General features: G+C 42.5%; 1 long non-coding RNA gene across 1 annotated transcript in view; it reads right to left on the bottom strand.

Annotated features, from left to right (window-relative positions):
* Window positions 1–23153, bottom strand: part of LOC120917860 — a 132277-nt gene that overhangs the window by 13155 nt on the left and 95969 nt on the right. The window contains exon 2 of the long non-coding RNA XR_005744244.1: window positions 12591–12645. This is a non-coding gene — a long non-coding RNA (uncharacterized LOC120917860). The remainder of the gene's footprint in view (window positions 1–12590; window positions 12646–23153) is intronic.

The raw sequence follows: 23153 nt of genomic DNA, 5'->3' as shown, positions 1-23153 counted from the left end.
GGACGTAAATCGGCCATAGGCCGGGCGGGAAGTGGTTAAGCAAGATTCACACTTTTGTAGCCAACACACAACACTGCAATGCACATTATAGCATTGCTGCCACACATTGCACAGCAGTGAAGCTTACCTCCCTAGGCATAGATTGTTGGGGTGTTATTCGGAATGAATCACAAGTAGCGTGCGCTGCCACCCTTTGCGGTAATGTGGACACGTACTCAATTCCACAACTAAATTGAGAACAGTCCCGAACCTCCTCTTCTCGGGTCCCTCTTCTGTGATCTTGGCCCCTCCCTCCTTTTCAGTGCCCCCATATCAAGCAGCTTGCAGTGGGGGCACCTGAACCGAGTCACAGCTCCCTGTGTCCACTCAGACACGGAGCCCCAACCCTTGGCCCCACCTCCTCTCTTTCCTGATTGGCTAGCTGACTTTGAGTGACAGCAGTGGGAGCCAATGGTGCCACTGCTGTGCCTCAGCCAATCAGAAAGGAGAGTCTCAGATGGCCGAGTAAATGTTACATGAATCATCTGCCCTTACTCAAGACGACAACAGCTAGAAATGTTAGGAGGTGTTTTCAAAGTGACTTCTCAACAAAATGAAGTATGGAAACATGGATGGAATAGGGGCGTTTGCTCTGAATATTACAAAATGTATAAAAAAGTGTTTTCAGTTTGTAGTGCTCACATTCAGTTTAGCATACCTCCCAACTTTTTGAAATGGGAACGAGGGACACCTATTAGCAAGCGTATGTAGGCATAGGACACACCCCACTGCCACGCCCCCTTAAAGAAGAAGTATACAAAAATAAAATGATTAAGAAAACCCACAAGTGCTTTTTTTACTACTTCTATTCCTTTATTCTGGCTTTTGACATTTACAAATGTAGTCATTTAGAATTTGGATGAAAGGGTAAGCACTGGGAAACCCATTTTTGAAAGATAAATAGTGCATTTTGTATACAACTATATAGATCAGACCAACATGAGGGACAAATGAGGGGGAAAGAGGGCCAGAGGGGACAGTCCCTCAAAATCAGTTGTAAGCTATGGTTTAGTTCTGCTTTAATACTTATTTTATTTTTACTAGATTTTTGTGCACCACTGTGATTGTTACAGTATCTTGGATTTACTTTTGCATTTTATAGAGAATTTATGGGGCATTTTAATTCTCTTTCCCATCATCACAATTACAAATCATTATTTTTAGGTTTTTATTTGATTTACAGTATATGTTTTTCATTATTATTTTCCTCTTGGTGTCAAAGCATGTGGTTTACTGAGGTCTAGAGGTGGTACCCTTCTTTCTACATCGTGTTACACATATGTGAAGCATCTCCATGCAGTTCTGAGGACGTGTACATGAACAGCTGTGAAAGCTATTAGCAGTTCTTCCATAAGACACATAAACTGTAATCTTTCCAGTGAAGTGGAGACTTTTGAGCAAATGGAAAACGCCAGCACAAGCCACAGCTGGTGATTTATGAAAGTAAGAACATAGCAAATATGAATGGTTCTGACTAACCAATCAAAACACTTATTTCTTCTCATCATTCTATGCATTAAGATAAAAAAAACCTACAGTGTGCAGCAACCCCCCTCAGCCCCCCCAATATTTATCCAAGCCCCATCTCTATCCAGCAATGTTGCACAAGAGCCTCAGCTGTCCAGGACTCTCCCTCCTGAATGGCTGAGACACAGCAGCGGGTGCCATTGGCCCCTGCTGCTGTCAATGAAAGTCAGTGAGCCAATAAGGGTAGGAGAGAGAGGGTGGGGCAAAGCCGCAGCTCTGTGTCTGAATGGACACACAGAGCAGCGGTTCACTTTGGGTGCCCCCATACCAAGCTGCTGGCTGTGGGGGGCACTCGGCAGGAGCCAGGAGTGTGGATGAGGGGCCTGAGAAGAAGAGGATCGGGGCTGCTCTGTGCAAAACCACTGCAAAGAGCAGGTAAGTATAACATATTTGTTATTTTTAAACACATTATACAAAATTCTTATTCAATTTCCTTTAGAATCGCCTTCAACTATGTAGTACAAGGGCCTGCCTTATTACAAACAAATGGAATGTGCTTAGGTTTGGCCACATATTATATGGTTTTGGTAAATCAAAATGAAAGTTGTACAAGAAAATTGTATAATGTATTACCAGCCTTAGCAAGGTGTAGGATAACGATGAAGCTGATACAGCTGATGTTTTAAGACTTTTGGAATCTCTGCAGCATCTCTGATGGATGCTTTAAATTCCTGATCAGACATAGCAGAACAAGATGGGTAAGTGAACCTTACTTGGCCTCAAAGGTGCCATAGGTAACAACTGAAGTGTAGCACATTGTGCTGATTGTGATTACCTGTGCTAGACTTCAAATCAATTCCTGTGTTCCTGTAGATAGAACCACTTGGATCCTAGGCCGGGGCTGTATATTGGACCTCAACTTTAAACAAAATTTAGATTATCTGGTTCCTGCCACCGTCTTGAGGTAAAAGTGACCTTGTCCCTATGCAAAATGTTTTAAACCAAGCAATAGGTATTTTAATATAGCACAGTCTTTCCCCGAAGGGTCCCGATGCACATAGCAGAGTTCCTGGGAAAAGAGGACCCAGGAACCAAAAGCAGCACAGAGCGGCAGAAAGGGTGGAAGAGAGAGGCTATGCAGGAAAGGCTTGCGTAAAAAGCCAAGTCTTCAGTAACCTGCGGAAGACCGGGATAGTAGGGGCCTCCTGGAGCTCGATTGTAAAAGACAGACTATGCTCACCTGTTCTGCTGCCCGGAAACACCACTCTGCTTCTGGAAGATCTTCTACTGAAGTGTGCAGGGAAGTCCTAGATCACAGATTTCATAACAAGATAGTAGATTAGTGGAGTAGATTCAAAGTGCTGGATTTAGATCTCTTTATCTGTCAGATAAGAAGATATTGGTTGGTGCTCTCATGAGGCGGCAGGCCCCCAAAGTGAAAAATCAAAAAGAAAAAGAGCACAAGAGTACATATTCATGCATTGCAAGTTAAAGAAAATTTTGAAATATGGATATTCTATATATAGGTACATTGGTCCAACTTGGAGCTGATGCCCCTAAAAGCTGGAAATCACTTTATAGACACAGCTACTCCAGTGATCTCTTGGCCTGCTGCATTCTGAACACAGGAACTTGGCTGCCTAGCATGAGAGAGAATGCTTTGTATGCTATGAATGCTAAGTTTCTCTGACTGGATGAAGAGGAGAGCAAAACATCACCGCCTCAACTCTCCACATTGTCCAATCAGAGAACGCTTTGCATTCATTCAGGAATTGCAAAGCAATCTCTTAATGGCACCCATGCCAAGCTGCCAAGCTCCTGTGTTCAGAATGCAGCATGCCAGTCCCTCAGCACAGGAACCAGAAGCAATTGGAGATCACTGGAGTAGCTGTGTCCATACAGTCATTATCATCTTTCAGGGGCATCGGCCAGGTATGGGATATGCATAAAATATCCATACCTAGAATTCCTCTGTAAAATGTATCAACAGGAAGATAAAGGTAGCCAACAAATTTCAGGGGCTGACAGTCCCCCTTCATCAGGGCTCAAATGAAAATGACAATACATCCTAAAGAGCTCTAATCTAAGGAATTGTATGGCTTGGTTTAAAATATTTGGTATAGCCACAGGGTTACTTTAGTCTTCCTTAGTAGAATGCCCCATGCTGAGAGAACATTAAAGCAGAGCTCCACCCAAAAGGGAAAGCCCCGATTGTTTGCCTCCCCCCTCTGTTGCCACATTTAACAAATTTCGGGGGGGAGCAGGTACCTGGTTTTGACAGGTACCTGCTCCCACTTCTGGCTGATCTCACCATGGCAAAGTCATCTAGAAGTTTGGCCCCCCTCCTCCTTCCCACGTCGCCAGGCCATTCACAAAGTGCATCGCGCTTTGCGCATGGGCTGTAGGGAACCGGCTGTGAAGTAAAAAAGCTTCACTGCCAGTTTCCCTTACCAGAAATGGCGGCGGAGCCGCAGCCCCCGAGAGCCGATAAAAAAATCGGCTCGGGGGAGGACACCGCTAGATTTGTGGACAGGTAAGTGTCTTGGTATTAAAAGTCAGCAGCTACAATATTTGTAGCTGCCGACTTTGAATTTTTTATGAAGGAGCCTGGAGCTACGCTTTAGGTTCATGCAGCTATGCACTCTGTTCCTTCAAGCCATAGTTGCTACGGCCCACTGATATTCTGGCATCTGACAATTAAATGACAGGGCATAGTACTGGGCAGAGATAAGCTCCATGTATAGCTGTGCCTAGGATCCTAGATGCTCCACAGGGACACAAGATTCCATTTCGCAAAGTAATAAAGCCACAGACAACATTTATGCACTGTTGTTACATTTAAGGACAGGCCAGGTTCACTTTAAATACTTTTTACAACATTGATGATTTCACTGTCCAGACTTCCCACTGAAATTTCTCAAGGAGGCGTCTGCACTTTAAATACTGCCATTAAATACACCGAAAAATGGCATCTGTCAGGCCATGGCAGAGGACAGAATGTCCAGTAATAAAATCTATATTGCGCTCATTAATAACCTTTCCCACTTGACGGACCTTTCCTAAACACACAGGAGACTGGCCCGGAAAGTAGCTGCCTTAATATATGTAGAAATTCCACTAGAAGAACAACCAGTTAAGAAATCCATCCATCACATTTTCAGATTTGGAATTCGCCAAGTCACAATGAAAAATGAGCTTACATACAACTGTGTGAATGAGGTCTTACAGCACGTGTCAAAAACATGTATTCAGACTCATTGCTATTCAGTCATAGTCTGAGATTTGTAGGGTTCAGATGTTCATGAAGTTGTCAAGTGATGTTGGGTTGTGATCAATGCCAAATACTGTAAATTGTAATAGACCGAGGAAATAAATCACTTTTCCTTAAGAAAATATTTGAAGAGTGTAAGATATGTGTTCCTGAGAAATGAAAACGATTTGAATATCATATTTTTAGAAATAATAGTAATATAATTGTAATAAACCATTCTACTACACAAAATACCCACCAAGTTGGGGTGTCATACAGAACAAGCCTCTGAAGATTTTTGTTGCTACCCATCTAGTTGAGGGCTCATACAGCCTAAATCCTGCCCTAGAGGTATTTTGCTACCCATCAAGTTGAAGACACAGACAGGACAAGCCCTGCTCCGGAGGCACTTTGCTATAAATTTAGTTGAGGGCTCACACAAGACATACCTTTCCCTGAAGATACTTTGCTACACATCAAGTTGAAGGCACAGACAGGACAAGCCCTGCCCTGGAGTTAAATTGGTGGCAATCTAGTTGAGAGCTCACACAGGACATGCCTTACCCTGAATGTACTTTTCTCACTTAAAGTGAAGTAAAATATTATTCATATTTTATTTTAGGAAAAAATACCCACATCAATACTGGGCACTTTTACCCCCTTCCTGCTCAGGGCAGTTTTCAGCTGTCACACTTTGAATGACAATTGCGCGGTTATGCAGCATTGTACTCAAACTAAATTTTTATCATTTTTTTAACACAACTACATCTTTCTTTAGGTGGTATTTTATCACCTCTGGGTTTTGTTTTTGTTTTTGCGAAATAAACTAAAAAAGACTGAACATTTTGAAAAGAAAAAATTCTTCTTCACTAAGTGCCGGTTTACACAGGGGCATCCCGACTTACAGCGAGACTTTGCAAATATTTCTATCTCCTGAAAGTTTGAAGCCCTGATGAAGGGAATCTCGAATATCCCTGGAACATAATGGTGTGTCAACAGCTTTCTTATAAACAAAAAATTCTTACTTTGACCTCATTTGCTTGGGACTCTCTTTGCTCTATATTTTATTTATGAAACATTTAGGCCATTAAAGTCATTTACAGATGGCTACAGATTAACAGAAAATTACAATAAAGCAGAACTTCACCCAAAAGGGTACGTTACACTCTTCTGCTCCCCCCCCCCCCTTTAACATTTGGATATTTTTTTGGGGGGGGGGTTGCAGGTACCTGGTTTTGACAGGTAGCGGCTCCCACCTCCACCAGGGTTGCCTAGGCCAGTGGTTCTCAACCTCAGAACTCAAGTACCCCCAACAAGCCACATTTTCAGGTTTTCCTTTACTTTGCACAGCTACTTTAAATCAATATCAATGACAGGGTATTGATAAGAGCTATTTTATCTCTTTTATCTTTAACTATTTTATCCCAAAACATGGCCCGTTGGGGATACTTGAGGACTGGGGTTGATAACCACTGGCCTAGGTGATCAGAGCGGAAGTTCAGCTCTTCCCTCCCTCTGCCCGCAGCCTATTGGGACACGTCACAGGTCCCATTTACAGAGAGCAGTGCAGCCCGAGCATGCATAGTGGGAAGCTGGCTGTGAAGCCACAAGGAGTCACAGCTTGCTTTCCACAATTAGCAAAGTGGCGCTGGGGACCTGAAGACTGGTGAAGAACTGGCCCAGTTAAAGCGGGATTCCACCCGCAATTTTTTTTTTTTTTAAAAGTCAGCAGCTACTAACAGTGTAGCTGCTGACTTTTAATAAGGACACTTACCTGTCCTACTTGCCCGCGCTGATGGCCCCCCCGATGCCGATCCCACGATCGATGCAGGTCCCGCGCCACCATTCACACTAGGGTAAACAGGCAGTAAAGCCTTACGGCTTCACTGCCCATTTCCTACTGCGCATGCGCGAGTCTCGTGCCGACTTGTGAATGGGCGGCTGCTCTCTGAGAACACACACAGTTCCCAGAAAGCAGCGCGCCCCATTCACTAGGAGAAGATGAAGAAGAAGACAGACCGCGGCTACGGAAGAGGCAGATTACGAACTTCCGCATAGCAACAGGTATTTCGGGTGAGTATAAAGTTTTTTTTTCACATTTTTTTTTTTTACATTTATTTTTTATTTTTGGGCAAATGTTTTTTTCCTGGGTGGAACTCCACTTTAAGGACAGCGCTGGATTCCTGGACAGGTATGTGTCCTTTTATTAATAGTCAGCAGCTACAGTGTTTTTAGTGGGGTGGGGGGAGTGGGGCGACAGAAGAACAGTTTTAAGGATTAATTTATATGGTTTCATTTATATTTTATTTAGCTTATATTAATAATACTTTTTTTTTTACTTTTTTTTTTAAAAGGGAACTTCGAGCGTGTCTCATTGTTAGGGCAGACAGACAATTAGATCTACCGCTGAATATAAATATATATTGACAGGCTGATTCCAATGCGGTTTGTTGTTCTTTATTTTTCTAAACATGTCTGCGCGCCCTTTATACCGCTACCGCATGGCGCACTGTATGGCAAAGACGACGGCATGGAGGGAGTGCGCACAAACTTCACTCTTTTTTTTTATTATTACACCGAGCGCGTCTCCCAACTTGTTAAAATTGATCAAATAGAAAGCTGTGAATAGAGAAAAAATTAAGCCAACGAGAAAAGTGTGACTTGGATTTAATATTTTATAATTGCCAAGGGATATACTGAGATCAATGGTTTTTTTTGCCTGCAATGAACGTCAGAAAGATATGTACTTCAGTCTTTTAGGGAACACGGTCTATTTAATTCTTGTGTCTGATGCATTTGAAATATGCCTATGCTGGCCTTCTCTCTCTACCCCCCGAGCAGAGCTTTAGGCATACATTACCACTTTTAATAGGCTACCATGTGAGGAAAGTCAAGGCAGCCATAACCCAACCCCTCCGATGGCTCTGCCTGTTTGTAAGCTAGCACCTTTTTTTTTTTTTCTAATGTAGCTAATTTTAGTTTTGCATGCTGAGTTGTTTCACTTAGAAGTAAATGAATAGAAACAAAGGGTTTGGGGCTCTGGCTAACAAAGCGTGAATATTTTCAAAGTTCCCTTACATCAGAAATCTTTTTTTTTTTTTCTTCTCATACTAGAGTTTGTGCGATTGAATTTTTGTGTGTGCGCGCGTGTGGTGTGTATTTTCTTTTTTCCTACTTGTTGGGGAAATTTAAATGTTTTATTTTTCACAAGCTAAATTGGCAGGTAGTTTTTTAACAACTGACAGAGTTAAGTTCAAGGTTTTATTAAAGCGAAACACACCAGCAGTCTATCAGCCAATTACAGATGTCTAGGAATGGTTGAACTTTTAATACCTTCATGGCGAAGGTAAAACACATCTTAACGCTTGAACACAGTTTTAATAACTTTGGCATGTGTTTTGTAAAACTGTGAATATCTTTGCCCATACTCCTACCTTCCAACTTTTTGAGATGGAAACGAGGGACACCTATTAGCAAAAGTATGTGGGCATAGGACACACCCACTGCCACGCCCCCTAAAAGGAGGATTTGACACAAAATAAATAAATGAATAGTTAAACCTATTTTATTTTTTTCCCACTATTATTTCTTTATACTGGCTTTTGACATTTACAAATGCAGCAATTTAGAAATTGGATGAAAGTTTTAGCACTCGGAAACACTTTTTGAAAGATACAAAGTGCATTTTATATACAACTATATAGATCAGACCAACATGAGTGACAAATGAGGGAGAAAGAGGGACAGAAGGACATTGTTCCAAATCAGGGACAGTCCCTCGAAATCAGGGACAGTTGGAAGCTTCATGTATCCAGGTTAATTATATCTTGTTTTCATGATAAATTGGGCTTTATTTGATGGTAAATAATAATAGATACATCCTGATTTTATTAGCAAGATGACCACCGCTAGAAAAAATAGATAGATGTTTTTAAAAGTTTCTCAACAAATTAAATTATTGAGACATGGATGGGTGAGTTTGCTTTGAATGTAAAAAAATGTTGTGGTGTTGAGAAACAATTTAGTTCCTCTTTAACCACTTCTTCTAGGTTGATGTCATATGACGTTGTGGACTGAGTGGAGATATCTGGATGATGGGTGCAGCTACAGGCATCACCAAGATAACTCTTTTTTCAGCAGGTGATTTCCTGCAATGTAAAAGCCATCATAGCAGCTGTTTAGGCACATGATCCCTTTTACAGTCCCCTCCCACGGCCCTCCGATGCTTCTCTGGTCTCTCCTGTGTGATTGGGGGAGCTGGAGAATTAATCCACAGAGGGCAGAGGTTTACCATAGAGCTGGCCGTGGACCAGATGGTCTCCGACCATCTCTATGACCCTTGGAGGCTGGAAGCAACGTCATGATGTAAACACTGAACTTTTTTTTAGCTGGAGAGCCTGAAATCATTTTTTTTTTTTTATATCTCAGGCTTTCCAACATAGGAGGAGAGATGTGGAGACTTATAGACACCAGATCTCTCCGTAAAGAGGACCTGTCACACCCTATTCCTATTACAAGGGATGTTTACATTCCTTGTATAAGGAAAAAAAAAGATTAAAAAAAATTAAGCTCACACACAGAAGCAAACGCATAAGTAGGTTACACACGCATATGTAAATGGCATTCAAACCAAACATGTGAGGTATCAATGCGATCGCTAGAGTGAGAGCTAGTGGGGTTTGTATTCCTGGCAGTCAGGCACACATTGGCCAAGGCCTGGCGCCAGCCATTTCTTCACTTCACTGAGGTTAAGCAGTGGCTTATGGGAACCATGGTTCACAAGACGCTCACCTCTATACCTTCAGATACCCACACCAAATTCTTGAAGATTTGGAACCTATGGATAACCTATAGCAATCACTTAAACCAGGACTGTTGTTTTCTTTTCATATGGCAGTTTGAATGGCCCATTTTTGTGCTGTGTAATGAATGAATGAGTAACTTGTATAGCGCTACAAACGCAAACTAAATCATCTCAAGGCTCTTTTGCAGCCAGTGTCTGCCTGTGTCTTCAGAAGAGATGGGTCTTAGGCTTCTTCCTGAAGGCCAGATGGTTTTCTTCCGCATAATGAGCTAGACTATACGGAAATCTGCCCCTGCCCCTTACCTTCCCCAGGTAAACCTCCCACCCTTCTTCTTTGCTCTCTTCTTTACTGTCCAACAAGGTTTCCAGGCGGTCATCCTCTATTCCTCTTTTCCTCCCCATCAGCACTGTGCTTATCTTTAGGCTCCAGAGCATTCTCCCCTTTTGCCTACCTTTACTGAGGCGACTGCCTTCACTGGTAGCATTTGTCCCCATTGGCCCATATTCTGAGTCAAGTAATTTGATGTGTTACCTCCACATTTTGATGGGCTTGTTACAAAATTTGAAAGAAAAAAAAATTAAATTTTTTTGTGAAAAAACAAACAAAACATTGGCTATCCTATGTGTTGATATCTGTTAAAGCACTTAGATGTGCAAGGGCCCTAAAACATTCAATTGTGAGAGCAGAAGAAATGTTCAATTAAGCTTATTGGTTTGAATGTTAGAATAAATGAAACTATGATATATTTTGTGAGTGATCAGAATTCTTAGCTAATTAGAATTTGTGTTTTCTATCACAGATGTGAATTTTATTCCAGCAGCGTTTGTATATCAATCTGCAATCCCACCTGTCTCTCTCTCTCGCTCTCATACTGATGAAGTCAGCACCTGACTTGTAACTTGTACTCATGGTTTGCCCCAGGCCTTCATCAGACATGCACCTGTACTGACTGTCTTGGCAGAATGGACAAAATAAATTCACTCATTACACACTAATAGTAGTCTAAAAATGCCTTATTGACATTATTGGGTTCTCAACCTCAGTCCTCAAGTACCCCCAACGGGCCATGTTTTGGCAACTTCTTTAAGATAAAATAGCTCTCATCAATACCATGTCATTTATATTGATTTAAAGCAGCTGTGCAAAGTAAAAGAAAACCTGAAAACATGGACCGTTGGGTGTACTTGAGGACTGAGGTTGAGAACCATTGCTTTAAAGCACATCTAGCGCCAAAAATGTGTTTGCTTTGGATTAAATTGGGAATGGTCAGTACTCCTGTCAATTTTTTTTTTCTTTTTGTTGATTGTGGCGTGTGTCCCATTGGTGAGATATCCTTTTCTTCCCCAACCTGTAGACACAACAGGAAGTAAGACGAAACCTTCTCTTATTAGTCACCAAAACAAGTTGTCCCTCTATGAAGGTTTCTCCATTATTCCTGTTCCAGTGACAATTCAAATTTTTTGATTCCACCATCGTTATCGTTCCAGGAGATAATGGTCATGAGGATGCATAGACAGGGAAAATCTCCCCCAGAATAGACACAAACAGCAAGAAAATCCTGACAGAGATTCTAACTCTTCCAAACTTTAGATACACTTTAACCACTTGACCAATGGGAAGATGTACCCACTTTCATGACCAGGCCATTTTTTTGTGATACGCCACTGCATTACTTTAACTGACAGTTGCATGGTCTTGAAATGTATATAATTTTTCCCCCACAAATAGAGCTTTCTTTTGGTGGTATTTGATCACCACTGCGTTTTGAATTTTTTGTGTTATTAACAAAAAAAGACAGACAAAAAAAAACTATATTTTGCACTTTCTGCTATAAAACATATCCAATAAACAAATTTAAAAAAATTTAATTTCTTCCTAAATTTAGGCCAAAATGTATTCTGCTACATATTTTTGGTAAAAAAAAAAACAACAACAAAAAAAACAATGAGCATATACTGATTGGTTTATGCAAACGTTATAGCGTCTACAAACTATGGGATATATACTGGTATTTGTATTTATTTATTTTTCATACTAATAATGGCGACAATCAGCGACTTATAGCGGGACTGCAATATTGTGACGGACAATCGGACACTTTTGACACTCTGTGGGAACCAGTGACACGAATACAGTGGTCAGTGCTAAAAATACCTGCCTGCAAAGGGAAAGTTATTTGGGCCTGGCTGAACCAGTGTCAGGCCAAAACATGTGCTAGCTGCTCCTGGGGGGGATCAAGAGTTGTGCAGGAGGGAGAGAGAAAGAGCAATAGTCTGGAAGCAAGAGTTGTGCAGGAGGAGATTGGAGAAGTAGTATTGTGTACATAGTTGTCCCGATTGACTGATATACAATTTGCTGGGCATCCCCTTACCCCATCCAAGTTAAATTCCCTAATAAGAATAACAAAAACAAGCACAAGGACTGTTTTCTGCCTGAGAGTGACTGAGGAGTGGATGCCGGGCTGGGTAGGGCGACAGGTGGGCCACATCACTTAGCAGCCCCTACGGGTGTACCTCTACATGTGTATATATATATATATATATATATATATAATGTGTGTGCTCCAACGTTGGAGACTCTCAATATGCATAGAGTATGTACTGAAGTACACTAGGGTGTCGTGAGGTGGCTCTGCAGCTTAAGCATATATTTGAAAATGTGAGCAAACTAAACCCCTGGTTTTAACGTGAACTGTTAGATAGGAGAATTCGTTTTTTTGCAAGCTGGTTGGTAAATGAGCTGGGAATTTTTCTTTGTTTTTCTATTTTTTTGTTGCCATGTGTTGCCCTTCCACGTGTTCCTTGCTGCAAAGGCCAGTTATAGGTTGGGATGGTTGCCATCTTTTTGTACCATAACTGACCAAATAGCAGCCCTACATGTTTTTGGAGGCAAAGCTCACCACAATGCATGGTAGCGGGTTACTGTGTGCTGTGGTGTGTTCTATCGAAGGTGCACCGGGTATCCACTGGTTTAGTGTGTTGAGTCGCCATTCAAAATTTATTACAGAGAATTCCAATTATTTGCCTTACCATTGTATAGAAGGAAACTGTCAAAATGTCAGATGCAGGTGAAGAGTCAGCATGCCTAAAAGAGAAAAAAGATGCAGCGATTTGACAATGGGGTTTTCACAGTTTAACTTGCCGTGATCAAATGTCTGTCAGGTGTATTTTCTCACTATCAGTAAATTAAGAAAATCGCACATTCTGTCATCTACAATCAGGTGAGAATATTCCTATTTATCTGTGATAATGCGTCCTTGTCATTTATGATAGTAAAGTGCTATGTAGATTGACATCTACAAGAAAACTATTTTATTTGCGACTGTTAATTAGAGACCTGTAACTAACAGCTTTATTGCTAAAGGCACCCTTATCAGTTTTGAAGACCCCCATGGCGACTCAGAAGTTAAAAATAATATTTAACGTATGCTAAAATTATCTGTTTATCACTTTACACCCCCTGTTTTGGTGGATGAAGCTGATATTGGCACTTGAGGCCATCTACTGTCAGGAATTCATTTGCCATCTATTATATTACACTATGGCTGATATTTTGGGCACTTATTTCTATAAGTAATTTTCGAATACTGATAATACAAAGCACACCCAATGCGCAAAAAAAGATTGGTCCAAATGGATTGCAGATTCCAAAATGTTTGCGTCTTGCATTCATGTCTGGCCAAGCTGCAGAGGGTTGAACAACTGATAAATGCAGGCAACTGTGATTTAAGAACAGTGTGACTCTGCAGACCATACAAATCTATTCAGGAATCTAAAAATAAAAAAAATCGAAATTTGCAGATTTACCCAAATCTTTCAAAACTAATAGAAATAACTGGAAAAACCACAGTATGCTACAAGGATGGTCTATATTGGCCACAGAATACAGACATATTAATGTGTAAGTAAACCTCCCTATCGTTTTCAGCCAATGAAGCTGCCATCTTTGCCTCTGTTTAATCTATAACTGCCATGATGCTGCACATGTGATCACTTATGACACCAGCCAGTGGATGGTTTGACAGTTTGGTTGAAAGGACAGCCAATGGGAGTGTTACATTTCTGGCACGTGCCATAAATGAGACTGTTTTATGGATGGATTTATTCTGCTTTAAAGCGGAGTTCCGGCCACAATTTTAAATATAAAAACTTTTTAAATATGAAAACCCCTGTAATACACAAGCTTAATGTATTCTAGTAAAGTTAGTCTGTAAACTAAGGTCCGTTTTGTTAGGTTGTTACAGCATTTAGACACTTTATAAAACAGAAATTGACTGGGGCCATCTTAAGTGTGGGCATCATGAAGCCAGACTGTATGACTTCCTGGATTTCAGCCTTGCACACCTCGCACATGCTCAGTGCTGCACAAGCAATGTAATGGTTTCAATAGCAACGAGAGTGTCAGAGGAAGTTACCGCCCCTTATCTATGCAAACCTCTCCTCCCCTCCTCCTTCCAGGAACCAGTAAATATACGAAATAATTTGTTCCTGTGCAGATATATCTACATAACAAGATGATATATATATCTTGTTATATATGTGGTGTGTATACATATACCAGACATGTGCACTGTCAATAAATTCATTTTGTTTAGTTCCGTTTCGCATTAGCCGTTATTTCATATTTTGTGCCCGAAACTCACTTCGGATTCGTACGCTCATAATGGGCACAGCAGGAGTACAGCCACAGGAAGTCAGCACAGAACAGGGATGGTGGGAACCCTTCATGAGGGATTCCCACCATCCCTGCACTGAGTTCCCGGGTCTGTACACCTGCTGTGCCCATTATGAGGGGTTCCCACCATCCCTGTGCTGAATTCCCGGGTCTGTACACCAGCTGTGCCCATTATGAGGGGTTCCCACCATCCCTGTGCTGTGTTCCTCCTGCTTTCTTCTTCCCCCAGCACAGCACATTGCCACCATAACATTGCCCACCGCATCGTCCCCGGCACAGCACCCCGCATCGGCCCCGGCACCCCACATCGGCCCCAGCCCACCGCATCATCCCCGGCACAGCACCCCGCATCGGCCCCGGCACCCCGCATCAGCCCCAGTCCACCGCATCATCCCCGGCACAGCACCCCGCATCTGCCCTGGCACAGCACCCCGCATCGGCCCCGGCACAGCACACTGCATCGGCCCCGGCACAGCCCCCCGCATCGGCCCCGGAACCACAACCAGACCCAAATGTCAGTGCCCACCAGTGCATTATCAGTGCCCATTAGTGCAGTGGCACCAGTGCCTTATATCAGTGCGGTGACAAAATTATTAGTGCCCATCAGTGCGGTGACAATTATTAGTGCCCATCAGTGCGGTGACAACATTATTAGTGCCCATCAGTGCGGTGACATTATTAGTGCCCATCAGTGCGGTGACAATATTATTAGTGCCCATCAGTGCGGTGACAACATTACCAGTGGCCAATCAAACAATAATCAGCTCTGTGGGGGGGAGGGGTTTGCCTGAGAAAACTATTTTCTCTTCCTGTAAAGTTGCTTCAGTTAAGACACAGATCCGACATTTGAGGCGACTTCCATTGAAATCAATGGGTACAAGTCGCCTTGAAGTAGTACAGGAACCTTTTCTGAAGTCGGAGAGACTTCAGTAGTGTGCATTAAGACGGCTCTCGTTCACTTTAATGTAATTTCTCATGTCGTGCGACACAAGTCGGATCCCAAGTCGCGGTAGTGTGAACGGGCACTTCTGTGTCAGTGTAACCCTTCCAGTTATTTATTACCTCTCAGAGAGATCACAGTACACCCCCCTGACAATGCCATCATAGCCTTTTCTCTACAGAAGGACACAAGACATTTTTGTTGAGGCATCATCCTGAGTCACCATCAACTTCCTGGACTGAGATGGCAGCTCAGGGATGATACATTCATATAAAACCTGGTGCCTGTGCATTTCTTGGCTAAGTTATTATTATTATTATTATAGAGGATTTATAAAGCACTGACAGTTTACGCAGCGGATTACAACATAAGGGCAGACAATACAGTTTATTACAGTAGGAATCAGAGAGCCTGGGTCGTTAGAGCTTCACAAATGTCTGATATACATCAGCCCTCATTGCAGTCTCTTACCTTGTGACAAAGTTACAATGTTGCAGTCTGATCACTGGAGGGGAGGAGACTGAGAAAGTGCTTCCTTCTGCCTGTAGCAGAATGATGACATCATTTTAGCCTAGGCAAAGTTACTGGACTGAAGCTCAAGGATGGCTTTTTATTTATTATAAAAGGTGGAGCTTTTCTAAATACATTATACCGTTGCTGTATATTGTGATATGTCAGGAATGTTTTCAGACTTTGCGCAGTTACTGGGGGAGAAGAAGCTAAGAAAATGCTTCCTCGTGCCTGCAGCAAACTGATGACATCATCTGAACCTAGGTAAAGTTACTGAACTGGAGCTCAAGGACAGCTTTTTAATGATAAATGCTGGACCTTTTCTGAAAAATTACACTGTAAAATCGAAGATAAAGATGAACGTTACTGAAGGGTCCACTTTAAGATGTACATTCACATAGTGTATGTGTGTGTATATAGAATATATATATATAATATCTTTTGACGCACTCATTTTCTCCCTTGCCCCATCAGCGGAGAAAGGGAGTTAATGAAATGTCAATTTGAAAAACAGAGAATGTCGTCTTTCTTTGGAATAAATCTATATTTCTTTCACCGTTTTTCCCCCTTCTTTCCAAGATTTATACATTTGAACACAAACTCTCAGACACGCAGTGTGCAAAGAAAAATGGGAAGCGAGCGGTGAAGTTGGGATTGATTTAGTTCATTAGCTGGGATTACAAGTTTAACTTACAAACCAGAGGTCAAGATTTCTCATTAACAAGGGGGCCATGGAACGCTGCAGGGCTTCAGTTCAAGAGGAGACCACTCTTATTACTAACTACACATTTCAATCTGTCTTTGATGTTCTCCCTTTACCCTCCTTCCTTTTATTTTTTTGGCAGAGGAGTTGATTTTAATTGTAGCTATACAACATAGCTGAGTTTTGCCTCAGAGCCAGCCTCCCAACATCTGCACTGAGCACGTCTCCAGTCATATTGGGTGCAGTCCATAGCTGCGGGCTAATGTTAATGGCTCCCCCTTTTCATACAAGGCTCGGTTTGTTTTCCACGTGATTCTAGTTAATTTAGCTGCAGGAGAGGGCATCAGTTTTCGGATCTATAATCTCAGACCGCGCAGCTTTAGAGAAATGAACAGAAGGACTAGCCAATGGTGGCCAGTAGGTGTAGCCAGTAAACGAGCTGTCTACGAAATACTAAATGAAAGAATTATGCTCAATGTCAAGTAGTCTTTTTTATGTCTCTAGGTTTTTTTCCACTCTTGGTGAGGACTTTCTATTCATTTGTCAGACGCAGAATGTATGTCTGGGAGTCTCTCCGGGTCTCCCTAGGCAATGCTGTGTTTAAAAAAAAAAAAAAAAAAACCAACTACAAAGAAGCATTAAACATTAACATCTCTGATCACAAATGGTTGGGTTGAACAACTGCATATTTGCAGCAAATGCCAAAATACCAAAGTAGTAAAGTGTTTACAGGTATTTATACTGAGGAGTGAAGAATGCTAGGAGATATAAAAAAAAGGATGCATTAGTTTCATTAAAAAAAGTGTCAACAAATATAATTGCTACAAGCATTTTTGAAAATTTCCTGAATTCTCACCCTCCCGATTCTGTAATTGGCTTACTGCCTCTCTCAAAAATGTGCATAGGGTTGGAGGCAAAAGTCTAGGCGTCTCCTGCAATGTCCTCAGGGTTGCAACGTTGGGCATTTAAAACACGACCCCAGAGCAAAAATTGTTCTCACTCCACCTGCATCTGACCAACAGTTTTGTTTTTTGGAAGGGTGTAAAACCCAGAAACACGTACCTGAATCCTCTGTCACGTGATCAGCCTCAGCACCTCTTCCTGGAGGGGTGACTGGTGATCAGAAGCTTTTCTCTGTCTTGTCTGCTGCCCAGCTGACCAACCTTGTGCCCACCCTTCATGTCATGATATATTGTTTAAAGATTTCAGGACTCTATGTTAACCAGGGATGGGCCGAACACCCCCCCGGTTCAGTTCGAACCAGAACATGCGAACAGGCAAAATAAATAGTTTTTATTACCACTTAAGGACCGCCTAACGCCGATATACGACGGCAGAATGGCACGGCTGGGCACAAGCACGTACCTGTACGTCCTCTTTAAGTGCCCAGCCGTGGGTCACGGGCACGTGCCCACGACCCGGTCCAAAGCTCAGTGACAGCGGCCGCGGGACCCGCAAACCCCTTTGACAGGTCAGTGGTGGATGTTGTGCAGGTGAGGTAGTTTTCATAACAAAAAACAAGGCTTTCTCAATTGGTCACCATCAAATGACAGTGACCACAAGCTGAGCGCCAGTATGCTCAGTTCACAGCTGCACCGTGGGACAGTCATTTAAATACAAACCCAGGGTGGCCTCTACCTTTTCTAGGGTGTTTTCAGTAAAGGTGTATCTGTACTGACCGCTATTTATGCTGACTTTCTAGCAACATCTGGAAGCTTCTAGTGCTTTTCCATTCTACTATGGCAGAAGATTGCTTTCTATCCAGGGCTATAGCTTACATACATGCTGTCCTAGACAGGCCACTAATACGCTCCTTGCAAAGAGTCTCCTTTTTCTCTCTATGTTATTTATCATTGTGAAAATTAATACCAGACTGCGGTATGCTTCATATACATCCCTCCATCAACCTACCGTTCTGTAGCCTGCAGGGAAGGAGGACATATATGTTACATGTTCTACAGAGTCTTCTGACTTCCAAAGCAGCCCCTGGATTTTGGTGATGCACCCTCTTACTGTGCTGCCCCAGGCATCAACCACATATGCTTTATGGTAAGTATGGACCCGGGAGCTGCTTGTCGCAGATGAGTAGCGCCACTGTGGTATCCATTCCACAAATTCTTACGTAATTTAAAGTACATCTGGACACCATTTACAATGTAGCTAGCTAAAGCACAGTATATCAACAACAAAAGACATGCTTGTTTTTCCTTATTGCTATACTTTTTTCCTTTCTTTTTTTGCTTTATTATCTTAGTGCTGCTGATCTCTGGCAGTCCCTTTGGCGACTTGTCTACTTGCGCTCACTCCAGCATGAGCGTCACATTATTGCTCAGGCCTGGCTCCCAAATAGTGATATTGGTGGACCTTTCCTGCACAAGTGTTGGCATGGCTACTTGCAGTATCCATCAGGGGAACATGTCACAGGGTGACAATGCAGCAGCACAATTTGGAAACAATTGTCAACCTATAACAGGAAATTCATGAACAAGGACCATCATGGTAGGATCATTTGGGATTATTTTAATGAGAGCTTAAAATACAATTCTGGCCTAAAACTATCTAATCTTAAAACTGTTGCTGCCTCCTTCTAACACCTATACTAACTACCCTGTAGAAGAAAGATCTCTATACTTAAAGCGGGGGTTCACCCTTAGAGGGCACTTTTTCCCCTTAGATTCCTGCTCGTTTTCTCTAGGGGAATCGGCTATTTGTTTTAAAATATGTGCAGTACTTACCCGTTTACGAGATGCATCCTCTCCGTCGCTTCCGGGTATGGGCTGCGGGAATGGGCGTTCCTCCTTGATTGACAGTCTTCCGAGAGGCTTCCGACGGTCGCATCCATCGCGTCACGATTTTCCGAAAGAAGCCGAACGTCGGTGCGCAGGCGCAGTATAGAGCCGCACCGACGTTCGGCTTCTTTCGGCTACGAGTGACGCGATGGATGCGACCGTCGGAAGCCTCTCGGAAGACTGTCAATCAAGAAGGAACGCCCTCTCCCGAAGACCCATACCCGGAAGCGACGGAAGAAGATGCATCTCGAAAACGGGTAAGTACTGCTCATATTTTAATACAAATAGCCGATTCCCCTAGACCGAACGAGCAGGAATCTAAGGGGAGAAAAAAAAAATATTTATAAATGGGTGAACTCCCGCTTTAACTGTTCTCAAGGCACTCTGATCTGGTCACATGATCGTCTCTTCTCTCTCAGCTAGCAGTGGCTTCAGGGGAGCATAGGAGAGGAGGGAGTGTCGATTACAGATGGCCCATAGTAAGCCTATGGGTGACATCACTGCTCAGGCATTCCAGGCGTTGTTAGAGCGCTCTCTCTTCTCCCATGTAGCCGGCGCTGGCTGACACGGGAGATCACATGAAAGGGAGCTTGTGAATGGCTAGTAATGGCACCAAGAGCACAAGTCCCTGCCCCACATCTCATACCAGAACAACAACCCACCTGCTTGAGGTTTTAACCCTCCGCCATCTTGTTCCCATCTGCATGCCAGGGGCCTTTTCACAACATTCCTGGCCATTGACCTTTCTATCCCAAGGAAGGAATGTCCACACAAAAAAAGTTAGGACTGCATTATTTAACTGATGTTACTTTAACCACTTGTCCACCAGCCACAGTACATATACTGCGGCAGGTCGGTTCTATTCCACGAAAACACGTACCTGGACATCATTCTGTGCAATAGACAACGGGGGCACGTGTGCTGATTGGCCAGAAGGGGAGCCAAACAGTGGGTCTGGCAGACGCAATGTCCGCAATGTAAACAAAGCAGAGCCCCGTTCTAACAGGGAAGAACACATTGATCTTGTGTTCCTGCGAAGCAGAAATCATTTTTTTTACATTTTTTTATTGGATATGTTTTATAGCAGAAAGTAAAAAATATTGTTTTGTTTGTTTCGAAAATGTCAGCATTTTTTTGTTTATAGTGCAAAAAAAAAAAAAAACAGCAGTGATCAAATACTACCAAAAGAAAGCTCTATTTGTGGGGAAAAAACGGACGCCAATTTTATTTGGGTACAGCGTTGCATGACCACACAATTGTCAGTTAAATTAGGGCAGTGCCTTATCGCAAAAAATGGGCTGGACATTAAGGGGGTAAAACCTTCTGGGACTGAAGTGGTTAAGATTGCATTTCAGTAACATCACATAGACACGCTATCCAGGGTCATTTGACAGCATTTTGTCAATTACATATAGTGGACGAACTGGAGCAGTCTAATGTGAAAGCAGCACTCAGTACATCCTAGTAAGCCATCTTCCCTACTCAGTCTCTCTCCTTCCGGGGTCATTTGTACTCACTCAGAGGGTCCTGGTCTACCTAAGGATGTCTAAATCCAGCTCACGGTTTCTCACAATTAGCCTTCCTGAGACAGGATCACTGCAGTCACTTCTGGCTTGGATACACTTCTCCCCTCTAGGGCAATAGCCTCACTCCGATGAACACTTGGTCTGGCCTGACAAGAGTCAGGATGTCTACAGCCAGCTCTTCTGGGTGCAGGTCTACCTCTCCCTGTCCTTCAGCCCAGTCCAGGACCTCCACTAGCTGACTACATCTGCCTGATGGTCCGGTCTCTGTCTCCCATGCTCCAGCTGCACTAGGGCTCTTCCCAACCTTGCTATGTGGGCACTGGTTCAACCATTAAATCACTACATGGGGGCCCTAGCACCTGCTGACACTATTCTTTGTAACCAGACACTATTGTGGAACAGAGCCACCTAGTGGCAGAATAGCTGACTGCACCTACTTACACACATGACCAGACCAGAGTGCCCTGAGAATAAGTAGGTATACACATCTTTCTTCTACAGGGTAGTTAGCAGAGGTGTTAGGAAGGGGGTGAGAGCAGTTTTAAGATAGATCAGATCAATGTTTCTCAACTCCAGTCTTCAAGGCACCCCAACAAGTTATGTTTTCAGGATTTTCCTCAGACGAATCAGCTGTTCTAATTACTAAGGCAGTGAAACTGTTCAAATCACCTGTGCAAAATAATAGAAAGCCTGAAAGCATGACCTGTTGGGGCACCTTGAGAAGCACTGGATTAGATTTTAGGCCTGGCATTCTACTCTAACCACTTCAAAACAGGGCACTTTCCCCCCCTCCTGCCCGAACCAATTTTCAGCTTTCAGTTTGTGCAGTCATGCTACATTGTACCCAAACAAAATTTTTATCATTTTGTTCCCATAAATAGAGCTTTCTTTTGGTGCTATTTTATCACCTCTGGGGTTTTTATTTTTTGCTAAACAAATTTAAAAAAATGTAAATTTTGAAAGAAAAAAAAGTTTTGCTTTGTTTGTTATAAAATTTTGTAAATACGTTTTCTCCTTCACTGATGGGCACTGATGAGGCTGCACTGATGGACACCGATAAGGCGGCACTGATGGGCACTAATGATAGGCACTGATATGGGGTACTGATGGGCAGTGATAGGCGACACTGATAGGCACTGAAAGTCTGCACTGATGGGTACTGATAGGTGGCACTGATAGGTGGAACTGATGGGCATCACTGATATGGAGGCACTGGCACATGCCTTTTCGCAAACGCAAAACGTGCCATTTTGTTTTTTGCTGAAAGTAATGGCTTTCTTCTGGCGACTCTTCCATAAAGCTCCATGGAGCGTACGGCTTATTGTCGTCCTATGTACAGATACTCCAGTCTCTGCTGTGGAACTCTGCAGCTCCTCCAGGGTTTCATTAGGACTCTGTGGTCCTCTCTGATTAATGCCCTCTTTGCCCAGTCCGTGGGTTTTGGTGTGCGGGCATCTCTTGGTGGATTCGCTATGTTCTTTCCATTTGGTTATGATAGATTTGATGGTGCTCCTAGGGATCAAAGATTTGGATATTTTTTTTATAACCTAACCCTGACTTGTACTTCTCAACAACATTGTCCCTTACTTGTTTGGAGAGTTCCTTGGTCTTCATGGCAGTGTTTGGTTAGTGGTGCCTCTTGCTTAGGTGTTGCAGCCTTTCAAAAAGGTGTGTATATGTAATGACAGATCATGTGACACTTAGATTGTACACAGGTGGATATCATTTCACTAATTATGTGACTTCTGAAGGTAATTGGTTGCACCAGAGCTTTTTATGGGCTTCATAACAAATTATTATTGCCAATTATCATTTTTTTATTTCTGAAAAATAGTTTTACGTATATATTTTTCTAATTTTACTTCACCAATTTAGACTATTGTGTTCTGATCCATCACATATAATTCAGATTAAAAACATTGAACTAAAGGCTGTAATGTAACAAAATAGTAAAAAAGCCAAGGGGGGTGAATACTTTTACAAGGCAATGTATATCTAAGAGCATGCTTGGATCAGTGGTGCCTCCACATCTGGATGGCTAAACGGTTCCCCATGCTCACTCTTTACTTTTTCCAATTCCAGCCTATTCTCAGCATAATAATGAAACAGACATGCTTAATTAAACTTGGATGGATTTCAGAAGGTTTTGGTCCATTAGTAAGAAGACTTTTGCTTTCCACGGGATAAACTAACATGGCTGAACTATTAGGTCACATGCGATATGGCTAGGGCTGGATACTGATCATCATTATCTTAATGAAGTACAAATGGGCATCTTCTCACCCCCCACTGTTTAAACAATAGGAGTTTTCAGAATGAAGCCTGCAGATTATTCATCTCTGTGGAGCTCAGAAGGGAAGAAGTCCCTTTGTCCCCATTTCATTCCATTTCTCTAGCCTGCACAAAAAAAAACTAGAAATTGTTTTATTTTGGAAAATGTTTTAAAGCCT

Source organism: Rana temporaria, chromosome 11, assembly GCF_905171775.1.
Source record: "Rana temporaria chromosome 11, aRanTem1.1, whole genome shotgun sequence".
In the NCBI taxonomy this organism is placed as follows: domain Eukaryota; kingdom Metazoa; phylum Chordata; class Amphibia; order Anura; family Ranidae; genus Rana; species Rana temporaria.
This window is presented reverse-complemented; position numbering and strand designations above follow the sequence as displayed.